The sequence below is a fragment of the Hyla sarda genome, chromosome 6 (genome assembly GCF_029499605.1).
Source record: "Hyla sarda isolate aHylSar1 chromosome 6, aHylSar1.hap1, whole genome shotgun sequence".
NCBI lineage: Eukaryota > Metazoa > Chordata > Amphibia > Anura > Hylidae > Hyla > Hyla sarda.
Window position 1 is genome coordinate 56,248,844 of NC_079194.1, and position 15,039 is coordinate 56,263,882.

At 41.9% G+C, this 15,039-nt stretch overlaps 1 long non-coding RNA gene across 1 annotated transcript in view; it reads left to right on the forward strand.

The window, feature by feature from the left end:
• The first annotated feature begins 558 nt into the window (after positions 1–558).
• LOC130275617 (uncharacterized) overlaps positions 559–15,039 on the forward strand; it is a 50,603-nt gene continuing 36,122 nt past the window's right edge. The window contains exons 1-2 of the long non-coding RNA XR_008844842.1: positions 559–572; positions 2,332–2,410. This is a non-coding gene — a long non-coding RNA (uncharacterized LOC130275617). The remainder of the gene's footprint in view (positions 573–2,331; positions 2,411–15,039) is intronic.

The following is a 15,039-nucleotide window of genomic DNA, read 5'->3' on the forward strand; positions in this document are numbered from 1 at the left end:
CTTAGTTTCACTTACAATTATTTCAAGTGATCTACCAGGAAAACGGTGTTGGACAGGTTTCCCTTTTTTTCCATTCTGAATAGGTACCAGTATTAAAGTTCACCCCTAGTCTTAGGGACCAATCCCATAGATTAGCTTTTGTTCACAGAGCTTACTACAAGGCTCGAGCATTGTACAGCCCTCTGCTGCTATCCAGTGGCGTTGCGACCCGGGTGCGGGGGGTGCGGCCCGCACCGGGTGACACCAACCTAATGGGGTGACACCAAGACGCTCCGCAGCACCCACACCCCCTCCCCAGCTACACTGACACCCCCCTATGTGCCCGATTAGCCTCCCATCCGTCAGCACCCCCCCCGTGCTGTGTGTGCGGTGCGCCCGTCCGTTAGCAAACCCCCCCCTCTCAGTGCGCCCGTCCGTGATCACGCCCCCCCCCCCCCACCTTCACCAGTACTGTGCCCGGCCTCCGCTCCCACGTCTGTGCCGGCCTGACGTCACACCGCATGGCCGCGCAGGGGGACGTCAGTTACGTCACTCGCATTGCGCCCGGTGAGAAGGATCGCTGCACTGGATGGGTGAGTGTGTGTGTCTGTCTCTATCTAAGTTTGTGTGTGTGACTCTGTGTGTGTGTGTGTGACTCTGTGTATTTGTGTGACTCTGTGTGTGACTGTGTGTTTGTGTGACTCTGTGTGTGTGTGTGACTCTGTGTGTGACTCTGTGTGTGTGTGTGACTCTGTGTGTGACTCTGTGTGATTGTGTGACTCTGTGTGTCTGTCTGTGAGTGTGTGTCTCTCTGACTGTGTGTGTTTGTGTGTGTGTCTCTCTGTGTTGTATGTGTTTTTTTTGTGTGTGTGTGCATGTGTGTGTGTGTGTGTGTGTGTGTGTGCATGTGTGTGTGTGTGTGTGGGGGGAGACTTTGACGCATTGTGGGGAACCTGCAAGGGAACCTGCGGCCTAATGTGGGGAGTCTATGCTACCTAATGTGGGGAGTCTATGCTACCTAATGTGCGGAGTCTATGCTACCTAATGTGCGGAGTCTATGCTACCTAATGTGGGGAGTCTATGCTAGCTAATGTGGGGAATCTGTGCTACCGAATGTGGGAAAACTGCTACCTAATGTGGGGAATCTGTGCTACCTAATGTGGGGAAATTGCTACCTAATGTGGGGTAACTGGTACCTATTTAATGTGGGGAAACTGGTACCAAATGTGGCGAATCTATGCTGCCTAATGTGGGGAAAAGATGCTACCTAATGTGGGGAAACTGCTACCTACCTAATGTGGGGGAACTGCTGCCTACCTAATGCTCCCCCCCAGCAGTAGCACCCTCATCATCCGCCAGCAACTACCTCCCCCCCCCCCCCCCAGCAGCAGCACCTCCATCAGCAGATCCTGATGGTGGATGATGGCGGTGCTCCTGCCAGGAGGATGATCCTGCCGATGGATGATGGGGGTGATACTGCCAGGGGGGATGGCCAGTAGCACCCTCATCATCCTTCAGCAACACCCCCCCCCCCAGTAGTAGCACCCCGATCATCCACTAGCAACACCACCAATACCCCCCTCCCGTGGTAATACCATTAGCTAATGGATGTTGAGGGGTGTTACTGCGGTTGTGGTATTATATTCAGAGGGTGCACTGTGTGGCAACGTTATATTCAGAGGGCGCAGTTTGTGGTAGTATTATATTCAGAGGGCACAGTGGGTGGTAGTATTATATTCAGAGGGCACAGTGGGTGGTAGTATTATATTCAGAGGGCGCAGTTTGTGGTAGTATTATTAGAGATGAGCGAACTTACAGTAAATTCGATTCGTCACGAACTTCTCGGCTCAGCAGTTGCTTACTTATCCTGCGTAAATTAGTTCAGCCTTCAGGTGCTCCGGTGGGCTGGAAAAGGTGGATACATTCATAGGAAAGATTCTCCTAGGACAATATCCACCTTTTCCAGCCCACGGGAGCACCTGAAAGCTGAACTAATTTATGCAGGAAAAGCCATCAACTGCCGAGCCGAGAAGTTTGTGACGTGTTGAATTTACTGTAGTTTGCTCATCTCTAAGTATTATATTCAGAGGGCGCAGTGGGTGGTAGTATTATATTCAGAGTGTACAGTATGTGTTGGTATTATATTCAGAGGGTACAGTATGTGGATAGTATTATATTCAGAGGGTACAGTATGTGATGGTATTATATTCAGAATGTACAGTGTGTGGTATTATTATATTCAGTGGGTATGGTGTATGGAAGGTTTATAATCAAAGAGTATAGTGTATAGTAGTATTATATTTAGAGGATACAGTGTCTGGCAGGTTTATAATAATAATTGTTTTCATATAGAGGATGAGAATGCGCTGACATAGTGAGGAGACGTCTGGGCGTCACATTCTACAGACAGAAGATTTAGCTGGACCAGGCGGTATGTACCATCTGAATTAGATAAGTAAAGACTATAGAGAAGACGTCACCTGTAGTCACTGATATCATTGTGTACTCTCCTCACTATAGAGAAGACGTCACCTGTAGTCACTGATATCATTGTGTATTCTCCTCACTATAGAGAAGACGTCACCTGTAGTCACTGATATCATTGTACATTCTCCTCACTATAGAGAAGACGTCACCTGTAGTCACTGATATCATTGTATATTCTCCTCACTATAGAGAAGACGTCACCTGTAGTCACTGATATCATTGTGTATTCTCCTCACTATAGAGAAGACGTCGCCTGTAGTCACTGATATCATTGTGTATTCTCCTCACTATGTCCTATCAGAGCTGTAGTCACTTGTCAGTTCTACAGTTAGGTCAGTGAAACTACAACTCCCAGCATAACCTCACCACTGCTCAAAGGGGTACTCTACTGGAAAACATTTTTTTTAATCAACTGGTGCTACAAAGTTAAACAGATTTGTAAATAACTTCTATTTAAAAATCTTAATCCTTCCAGTACTTATTAGCTGCTGTATAAGCGATTCACAGGAAGTTATTTTCTTTTTTAATTTCTTTTCTGTCTGACCACAGTGCTCTGTGCTGACACCTCTGTCCATGTCAAGAACTGTCCATAGTAGGAGCAAATCCCCATAGCAAACCTATCCTGCTCTGGACAGTTCCTGACATGGACAGAGGTGTCAGCAAATAGCACTGTGGTCAGATTGGAAAGAACTACACAACTTCCTGTGGAGCATACACCAGCTTATAAGTACTGTAAGTATTAAGATTTTAAATAGAAGTAATTTAAAAATCTGTTTAACTTTCTGGCACCAGTTGATATAAAAGTAAATGTTTTCCAGTGGAGTACCCCTTTAAGTAATTCTGGGAGCTGTATATTTAAATGGTGAAAACTTCTTTAACACTTTCCCATTCTGTGGCAACTGGTATATCTGATTATTATACTGGAATTTCTCACAATGTGCTACAACAGTGGTGTCTGTCACAACAGGCTAAAAACTTACTGGGGGAGGGGGGAGGTATGGGGGTGACACCATTTTCTACCGCACCAGGTGACACCAACCCTAGCAACGCCACTGCTGCTATCACTCATCAGCCGCACATATCTATTTTACAGGTCAATGATTTTTTTCATGGCTTAAAATCACTCAATCATCTGACGTTACATACAGTTACATAGTTAATAATGTTGAAAAAAGACCAGAGTTTAACCTAAAATCCTATTGTGTTGATCCAAAGAAAGGCAAAAACCCTTATGAAACTGATGCGACTTGTCCCATAACAGAGGAAAAATGTCTTCCCCAATACGGCATCAGAAGAATTGGCTGGATCAATGTTCTATCCTTGTAAATCTAGTATCCATAACCTGTAATGTTATTACTATTCCAAAATGCATCCAGGCCTCTTTTGAAGTCTTTTATTGTGTTCACCATGACCACTTTATCTGGCAGAGAGTCCCCTAGTCTCACTGCTCTTACAGTAAAGAACCCTGTCTGTGCTGGTCTAGAAACCTTTCCTCTAGACATAAAAGATGCCCCCTTGTAAAGATACAATCCGGGGTACATGGGATCATGGGAGAGATCTCGGTACTGCCCCCTGATATATTAATACACAGTTATTGGGTCGCCTCTAAGTCGTCTTTTTTCTTTACTACATGGCGTAATAATGTAATAAGGCCCTCACAATGAGGACAGGATTATGAAAAGTGCAGCCAGAAGGGCAAAAGTAGCTTCTTTTACCAGACACAAGCTCAAGAATACTGTGACATCAGAACAGGACAGACTAGATAGAGAGTTACAACGATAATCCTAAATAGACTGTTCTTGAGGTCTATTATTTACAATAGATTCCATGTAATGCGGCTGATTACAATGTCATACCACCACAGACTCAGTTCATAAGCTTTACATGACACAGGATTGGCCTGGTATTTTTCTAAAAGCCTTTCACTTTTCTGGGAGGCAGGGATGAATGCAAGAGGCTGTTTACATGGTTAATACGTGCACCCCCTTCTACTATGTGCAGTAACAATTCAGTGACATCATTGTGCCATTGACAACACAAGATATGGGCCACCAGAGACCTTTAGATGGAGTTACTGGGTCAGATGATGTTTTTTTTTTCAGGGCACGTTTTGTATGGGGAGACACTAAGAGGGCACTTTATAGAGGCAGAATGGAGGCACTATTTGTGTACAGTGAGCACTAAAGAGGCACTCTGTGGTATGCATATAACCATGCTCATGCCACTAAGCAAACTTTTACTGTGTGGGTACAATGGAAGGCACTATTACTACATAGACCACATAGAGGGGCACTATTATTCTGTGGCTCATCATGTTTTGAATGGCACTGCTCAAATGGACCTCCCAATCAGTCTGTTAGCAACTTAATAGGATTACATCCGTGTGGTCTGTAGAGTGTCTTTGTAGAATGGGTATGTACCTATGGTCACTGTATGGTGGTAAAATTAGTCTTTGTATGATGCTTTTTACATCAAGGAGATAACAATCAGTCACTATGTGATGGTACTATGTAGTCTTGTGTAGGGGTGTTATTTGGTAACAGTATTGTCACGTATGGGCAAGGAAGGAGTTCAGCCCTGATCTCATCGGCTCCTTCTGACTCTGCCTACTTGCCTATCTGCCCTAAACAGCGGATCGACAACCACAGTGACGGACCCTTCCCAAATAAGTGATAGAAGTCACTGTCATCAAAATAAACTACAAAAAACAGACACAGGTCAGGATTCAGTAGGAAGCACACAAACTAACAGAAATAATACTATACAAACACACACAATTTGTCAAAGTCAGCTAGCCGAGTCTTTACCAGGATAAACGGTAGAATAAGAGGTTGCTAGGTCAGTTCAAGAACTATCACAAGCAGGGAATGACTGGAAAAGGCTTCCTTATATATGCCTGAGCTGTAACCAGAATAACTCTAATTGGCTCAGCAAGCTGAAGCACACCCAGGAGCACAGAGGTGTCATCCCAGCAACCAAAACAAACAGAGCTAGAAATCATTAACCCTATGGGTTCTGGCAGAACCAGTCATCACAAGTATTGAGGTGTTTTCAGACACTATGTGGGGGTAATACTGTATATGGTCATGATGTGGGGATAAAATGTGGCCCTGATATAGTGGTATTGTGCGGTATTAGTAATATCACTATATTTAGTGGTATTAAGATAACTGTGTGACTATGTTCTTTAGAGGTCATGTACAGTGCAGCAAACTCTGCTGAGCATTGTATATGGCTGCTTCCCCTCTGAATACTGGCAGTCACATACTCTGTTTAACAAAGTCTGGCAGTCACATACTCTGTTTAACCATCCTACCTGTTCTAAAGCTTCGAGAACACTTGCTGATTATGACTACTGTGCTCCCTCCTGTAACAAGCCCCACTAGGACAGGCTGGACATGGTGTGTACAGGACAGCAGAGGTAGCTGAGCAGAGGATGCGGCTGTTGGTGTTCTCCTCTCCAGTGGCCTTTCCCCCCAATAACTGGCAGCCATATTCTTCTCTCAGCCAGATGTAATAGGAGAATGTTGGTAAGTACAGTGTACACAATGTAGGAGATTAATCAAAGTTGCACCACATGCACACCTGACAAAAAGTCACACATTTTTGCACATACAATGAACTTACCTGAAAATGAGGGAACTTTTGCCAGTTCTGTGTTGTGCTTGTCAAGTGGGTAAACAGAAGGGCATGGCATGACATGACAGGGACATGGCTTCTACCTGCACCAAATTGTGCAGATGTAAATTGTAGTGAAAATCTATGCAAGCTCGTAGCTGGAGTTGATTTCTGAGGCTGCTAAACAGGAAGCCTCGGATATGCCATAGTTTATAAGAAGTGTGTGCCTCTCATTAAAGGAGAACTCTAGACAAATGTAATTACCCTTATATAGCTGCATGTTAAAGTTATATACCATTGCAATGTAAAGTGTCATCTTTCCTGAGCACATAACCTGTATCTCTCAGCTTTTTCTCGAGGCAGGAAGTCCAGTAGATCTTATCACACATGATGACTAGGGTCTACTGGTAGACAACACGTCGCACTTTCTTCTCCTTAGCTCAGAGAGCCATACTTCAGTGTGCCATGTGTGATCATCTCTGATTGGCTGAGGCTCACACACACCCCTCATCTGGATGCACTGCTCACTCTTTGAAGTTAGCCCCTCCCTGTGGCTCCCACAGGAAAAAGCTGGCTCATGGTCTATGTAGTCTTTTGCAGCTTTCAGATGGATTTATGGGGGCTATGGAGGTCTGATTTTGAAAAAAAAAAATCAGCTAAGATGCCTTGTGGAGTAATGGTGAGCATATTTATATATAAAAGTAGTGATAGTAGTGGATGAGATCTCAAGGACTGGGGAATAAAGGGTGTGAAGTGGCTGGAATGAAAGAAAATGCAGGGAGTTGAATGGATGAATAGATACAAAGTAATGGATGCGAATATAGATAGTGCGGCTTAGAGAATGACTGAAAGGATGTGTGATGCTTATTGAATGTAAGGCTGGTGATCAAGTATGGAAAGATAGAGAGGTATATATATATATATATATATATATATATATATATGCATAGTGTATATGCAAATGAATGGTGACTGTTGTGTGTATGTCTACTATGTTGCAAAATGTATCAGGTGTTGCTGAAATAACTACTGCAATAGATGTGTAAATAAAATTGATGTACTAAATGTCCAGGATACAACACATTTATAAATCAAATAAAAACAAAATAATTGTTAAGTCAATTTAAACAGTTATGTAGAAATGTGGAGGTGCAGGGCCCTTGTACTCATTCCCACCTGTTATATTTAAAAGGTACAGATGAATATATATATAAAAGATGTGAAATAAAACACACAGTATATGTGATTAGATGACAACACACTCTCAGTTTGAAAGTTCAGTGGTGGTTAGAGGCAGATCCACTTATGTGTACTTGCAACCTCTGGAGACCCCCAGTCTGGGGCCCACCGTTGCAGGCTCAGTCGTTTTTAAAGTACAGTGGTGGGGATAAATAACAAGTCACTTAATCCGCAGGTTCAGGGGTATAGATAACAATGTCTCTACTGAAGGTATAGTTAGATGGTTCCTGCATACACAGCGCGGCGGCTGTGCAATAGTGCAAATGAATTGGCGGCTCGGCGGCCGTAAAAATAAAGTCTCCGGTACTATGTACCGCTTACCCGTCCTGTGGGTAGGTGGAGCGAGGCTCTGCGAGATGAACTCCCGATGTCCGTGGCGCTGGAATGTCCTGGCGGTGCTGTCTGTCTGCCGACAGGCCGGTCGCCTAGTCCGTGTGCTGGATTTGTTGGTCTCTGTCTCTGAAGGGGTCTCGGTCTTTGTGATAATGCTGGTAATGCTCCGTGCTCCTTGGTGATGGCCGTGGAGCGCTCTGCGATAGCTGTAGGTGGTGACTTGAGATTGTGAACGTGAGGTATCTGGTGGTGGTCTCTAGAGAGGTGTGTCAGGCAGTGTGAGAGTGATCAGACACGTTTCGGACTATCGTAGTCCTTACTCAGGGACTTCACTGAGGAAGAACTACGATAGTCCGAAACGTGTCTGATCACTCTCACACTGCCTGACACACCTCTCTAGAGACCACCACCAGATACCTCACGTTCACAATCTCAAGTCACCACCTACAGCTATCGCAGAGCGCTCCACGGCTATCACCAAGGAGCACGGAGCATTACCAGCATTATCACAAAGACCGAGACCCCTTCAGAGACAGAGACCGTGAAATCCAGCGCACGGACTAGGCGACCGGCCTGTCGGCAGACAGACAACACCGCCAGGACATTCCAGCTCCACGGACATCGGGAGTTCATCTCGCAGAGCCTCGCTCCACCTACCCACAGGACGGGTAAGCGGTACATAGTACCGAAGACTTTATTTTTACGGCCGCCGAGCCGCCAATTCCTTTGCACTATTGCACAGCCGCCGCGCTGTGTATGCAGGAACCATCTAACTATACCTTCAGTAGAGACATTGTTATCTATAACCCTGAACCTACGGATTAAGTGACTTGTTATTTATCCCCACCACTGTACTTTAAAAACGACTGAGCCTGCAACGGTGGGCCCCAGACTGGGGGTCTCCAGAGGTTGCAAGTACACATAAGTGGATCTGCCTCTAACCACCACTGAACTTTCAAACTGAGAGTGTGTTGTCATCTAATCACATATACTGTGTGTTTTATTTCACATCTTTTATATATATATTCATCTGTACCTTTTAAATATAACAGGTGGGAAGGAGTACAAGGGCCCTGCACCTCCACATTTCTACCTAACTGTAGTTGTTTCAGCAACACCTGATACATTTTGCAACATAGTAGACATACACACAACAGTCACCATTCATTTGCATATACACTATGCATATACACTATACATATACACTATACATATACACTATGCATATACACTATACATATACACTATACATATACACTATGCATATACACTATACATATACACTATGCATATACACTATGCATATACACTATATATACACTATACATATACACTATACATATACACTATACATATACACTATGCATATACACTATACATATACACTATGCATATACACTATATATACACTATACATATACACTATACATATACACTATGCATATACACTATATATACACTATACATATACACTATGCATATACACTATATATACACTATACATATACACTATACATATACACTATACATATACACTATGCATATACACTATGCATATACACTATACATATACACTATACATATACACTATGCATATACACTATACATATACACTATACATATACACTATACATATACACTATACATATACACTATGCATATACACTATGCATATACACTATACATATACACTATACATATACACTATACATATACACTATGCATATACACTATATATACACTATACATATACACTATACATATACACTATACATATACACTATGCATATACACTATACATATACACTGTGCATATACACTATATATACACTATACATATACACTATACATATACACTATGCATATACACTATATATACACTATACATATACACTATGCATATACACTATATATACACTATACATATACACTATACATATACACTATACATATACACTATGCATATACACTATGCATATACACTATACATATACACTATGCATATACACTATATATACACTTTACATATACACTATACATATACACTATACATACACACTATACATACACACTATACATATACACTATGCATATACACTATATATACACTATACATATACACTATACATATACACTATACATATACACTATACATATGCACTATGCATATACACTATACATATACACTATACATATACACTATGCATATACACTATATATACACTATACATATACACTATACATATACACTATGCATATACACTATATATACACTATACATATACACTATACATATACACTATGCATATACACTATATATACACTATACATATACACTATATATACACTATACATATACACTATACATATACACTATACATATACACTATGCATATACACTATACATATACACTATACATATACACTATACATATACACTATGCATATACACTATACATATACACTATACATATACACTATACATATACACTATACATATACACTATACATACACACAACAGTCACCATTCATTTGCATATACACTATATATATATATATACACCTCTCTATCTTTCCATACTTGATCACCAGCCTTACATTCAATAAGCATCACACATCCTTTGTCGTTCTCTAAGCCGCACTATCTATATTCGCATCCATTACTTTGTATCTATTCATCCATTCAACTCCCTGCATTTTCTTTCATTCCAGCCACTTCACACCCTTTATTCCCCAGTCCTTGAGATCTCATCCACTACTATCAGTACTTTTCCTTCAATTTTAAGGTGTACTGAGGATTCCACCAGGACAGAGATCTCGGACAATACATGCTAAGCAGATTGAGTACCTCCAACTACGCTTTTTCATATTTATATACAGTGGTCCCTCAACATACGATGGTAATCCGTTCCAAATGGACCATCGTTTGTTGAAACCATCGTATGTTGAGGGATCCGTGCAATGTAAAGTATAGGACAGTGGTCTACAACCTGCGGACCTCCAGATGTTGCAAAACTACAACACCCAGCATGCCCGGACAGCCAACGGCTGTCCGGGCATGCTGGGAGTTGTAGTTTTGCAACATCTGGAGGTCCGCAGGTTGAAGACCACTGGTATTGGAAGTTATACTCACCTGTCCCCGCCGCTGCGGACCGTCACCGCTCATCACCGCTGCCCTGGATGACGCCTTCCATCGCTGTCGCGGCGTCCCCGAGGTGTCCCCGACGCTCCGGCCAGGCCTCTTCTTCCCCGGTATCCGCACTCTCCGTTGCCGCCATCACGTCGCTACGCACGCCGCTCCTATTGGATGACGGGACGGCGTGCGCAGCGACGTGATGACGACGATGGAGAGCGCCAACAATGCTGCAGAGGATCCCGAAGAGGACGCGCCGGAGCCCCGAGGACAGGTAAGAGACCTCACCGGAACTCACGGGCACCGTAAACGGCTATCCTGTGGCAGCTGAAGCAGTCTGCGCTGCCGGATAGCCGTTTGTGCGATGGCCCCGACATACAAAAGCATCGTATGTTGATGCTGCCTTCAACATGCGATGGCCTCTGAGAGACCATCGTATGTTCAAATGATCGTATGTCGGAGCCATCATAGGTCGAGGGGTCACTGTATAACTTATTTAAGTTTTTATTTTACCACTTTTGGCTGGATATCTCCTTTCAATCCGGTGTATGTGAGAGGGGCAACACTCTACCTAAGACAAACAGTTGAATATGCCATTCTTGGTCAATTCTCCACCATAACTTTTACTAGCAAAAACACTCAGTTGGGTTCTGGGTCAGCTTCTGGCTGGACATTCAGCATCTACAGCTAACAGACCCTCTTGCATCTTCTGAACACTAACCGCCCAATCATGTCCTCTCCTACTGCTTGTTGGTCTGTTGCCTAGAAATGCTAAGCTTGCTGTGGGTCCACAGTGGGGAACTTATTCCTTGATGTGTCCATACCTGTATTTTTACGTGTAGTGTCCCAGCTCTGTGCAGAGTCCTAGGTCAAGCCTTTTCTCCCAAATTAGGATAAAACCTGCTTCAAATTAGTCATTGTCCTTTTCCCATTGCAAGTTCCATCACCTCAGACTGATCCAGGACACATATGCGGTGTGGAGTTTGGAGGATTTTCCTAAACGGTTGTTTCTGGTCCACGCTGTGAAGGTAAGGTGCTGCTCCAAGAAGGTTTGTCTCAGACAAAGCAGAATAATGATGAACAAGGGCCCCTCTGCATACACTAGTCCCTTCAGTGATCTACGGTCAGATTTAGTGCTGCATATGCTGGGTCCCGCCTCCATTGTGCAAAGCTGGCTATTAGCAATGGAGGCTGATACAACAGGTATCTCCGGACTCATACCGTAGATACCATAGAAACTTAGAAACCTAGAATTTGTTGGCAGATAAGAACCATTTGGCCCATCTAGTCTGCCCAATAATCTGAATACTATGAATAGTCCCTGGCCCTATCTTATATGAAGGATATTCTTATACCTATCTCTATCTTATATGAAGGATATCCTTATATCTATCTCTATCTTTTTATGAAGGATAGCCTTATACCTATCTCTATCTTATATGAAGGATAGCCTTATACCTATCTCTATCTTATATGAAGGATAGCCTTATACCTATCTCTATCTTATATGAAGGATAGCCTTATACCTATCTCTATCTTATATGAAGGATAGCCTTATACCTATCTCTATCTTATATGAAGGATAGCCTTATACCTATCTCTATCTTATATGAAGGATAGCCTTATACCTATCTCTATCTTATATAAAGGATAGCCTTATACCTATCTCTATCTTATATGAAGGATAGCCTTATACCTATCTCTATCTCATATGAAGGATAGCCTTATACCTATCTCTATCTTATATGAAGGATAGCCTTATACCTATCTCTATCTTATATGAAGGATAGCCTTATACCTATCTCTATCTTATATAAAGGATAGCCTTATACCTATCTCTATCTTATATAAAGGATAGCCTTATACCTATCTCTATCTTATATGAAGGATAGCCTTATTCCTATCTCTATCTTATATGAAGGATAGCCTTATACCTATCTCTATCTTATATGAAGGATAGCCTTATATCTATCTCTATCTTATATGAAGGATAGCCTTATACCTATCTCTATCTTATATGAAGGATAGCCTTATACCTATCTCTATCTTATATAAAGGATAGCCTTATACCTATCTCTATCTTATATGAAGGATAGCCTTATGCCTATCCCTATCTTATATGAAGGATAGCCTTATGCCTATCCCATACATGCTTAAACTTCTTCACTGTATTTTCAGCGACCACTTCTGCAGGAAGACTATTCCATGCATCCACTACTCTCTCAGTAAAGTAATACTTCTTGATATTACTGCAGAAACCTTTGCCCCTCTAATATAAAACTATGTCCTCTTGTGGTAGTTTTTCTTCTTTTAAATATCTTCTCCTCCTTTACCGTGTTGATTCCCTTTATGTATTTAAAAGTCTCTATCATATCCCCTCTGTCTCTTTTTCTTCTATACATGTTAAAGGGGTTATCCAGTAAAAAACTTTTTTTTTATATATATCAACTGGCTCCAGAAAGTTAAACAGATTTGTATCTTACCTCTATTAAAAAATATTAATCTTTTCAGTACTTAGTAGCTGCTGAAGTTGAGTTATTCTTTTCTGTCTAAGTGCTCTCTGATGACACATGTCTCGGGAACCGCCCAGTTTAGAAGCAAATCCCCATAGCAAACCTCTTCTACTCTGTGCAGTTCCCGAGACAAGCAGAGATGTCAGCAGAGAGCACTGTTGCCAGACAGAAAAGAACAACTCAACTTCAGCAGCTGATAATTATTGAAAGGATTAAAAAAAAATTATAGTTTTTTTCCTGCAATAAGGTCCTTTAACTTTCCTGGTAAGTTTTATCCTGCAATCCATGTACTAGTTTAGTATCTTCTCTGAACTCTCTCTAGAGTATCTATATCCTTCTGGAGATACGGCCTCCAGTACTGCGCACAATACTCCAAGTTGGGCCTCACCATGTGGACCATACTGAATGAGCCAGATAGATCAGCCACCAGGTAAGTGAGGAGCCCTGAAGCGCACTTTACAGGATTATATATTTCCATAAGAATTATGGCGGACTCACAAGTTGAAACGCTAGTACATTGCTGGTATAAGTTGGTAGCCTGTCTAGCTGAACCATCGAGCCAAATGAAGTCAATTGGTGCCTACTGTCTGTTCTGTTCATTTCCAGGACCCATACCATTTTTTGCAGGCCTCAAAAAGTGCAATATACTGTGTTTTTGAGTACCCCCCAAGTGAAGGTTTTTGACAGGTTTCCAACAACATGATGTGAATCCAATCTTATCCACATTTTTTCAGTGCAGTCGTAGTTTATGTGCCCTGGAGCATTTCCATGTACAATAAGGTCAGTAGCTTCAAGAGAAGAGTAATGAAGGCAATGAAAGCCTCTGCAACCTGCACCAGCCTAAGGACGTTCACATTTTCTTAATGCTGAGTAGTCAATATATATTTTACCTCTTTATTTTGTTTACTGAGCAAATATGTATGTGTTCAATAGCTCAATAACTAGCCCAAACTTGGTCCTGAACCTGGTGGCTGTTCAGGTCCTAAAGACCACCCATGAAGGAAGGACAATTCAGGAAAGTCTAAGACATTGATTATTAGACAAAAAATTGTAAATGTTTTTAAATAAGTACAGAAGAAGTAATGGAATTCTCAGCTCACCCTCCAGGGCCCCAGGCGCACGGACTGTGCGAGGCAGCACCACTTTGGCAAAACAAGAAACTGGATGTCCAGCGCCAGGATTCATGCAAAACAGATTCTTTAATGCTTAAAATGCCATAACAGGGGTCAAGGTGACGCGTTTCAAATGCGTTAGCACCCTTAATTGTACAAATGTACGATTAAGGGTGCTAACGCACCTGAAACGCGTCACCTTGACCCCTGTTATGGCATTTTAAGCATTAAAGAATCTGTTTTGCACGAATCCTGGCGCTGGACATCCAGTTTCTTGTTTTTAAATAAGTGTATAAAGGAAAAAATGTGTGCAGCTCACAAATCTGAAATCCGAGGATATAGTTGGTTATATGCCGAAACCCCAACGGCCGGGAATAAATAGTATATGAAAAGAAAATATATAACCAATCCTTCTAGGATTTTACCCAGAAAGGTACACAATGAATTCAAAAATAATATAGAGAAATTTCAATTGATATAAATTTTATTAAACATATATAAAACAGTTGATGAAATTGTATAAAATTGTTCTAATCCTGGCACAGATATAATATAGGTGAATATTCCACTGGGCCCTAGTGGGATTGATCACCTAAAGTGGGAAGACTTTGTTCTAACAATCAT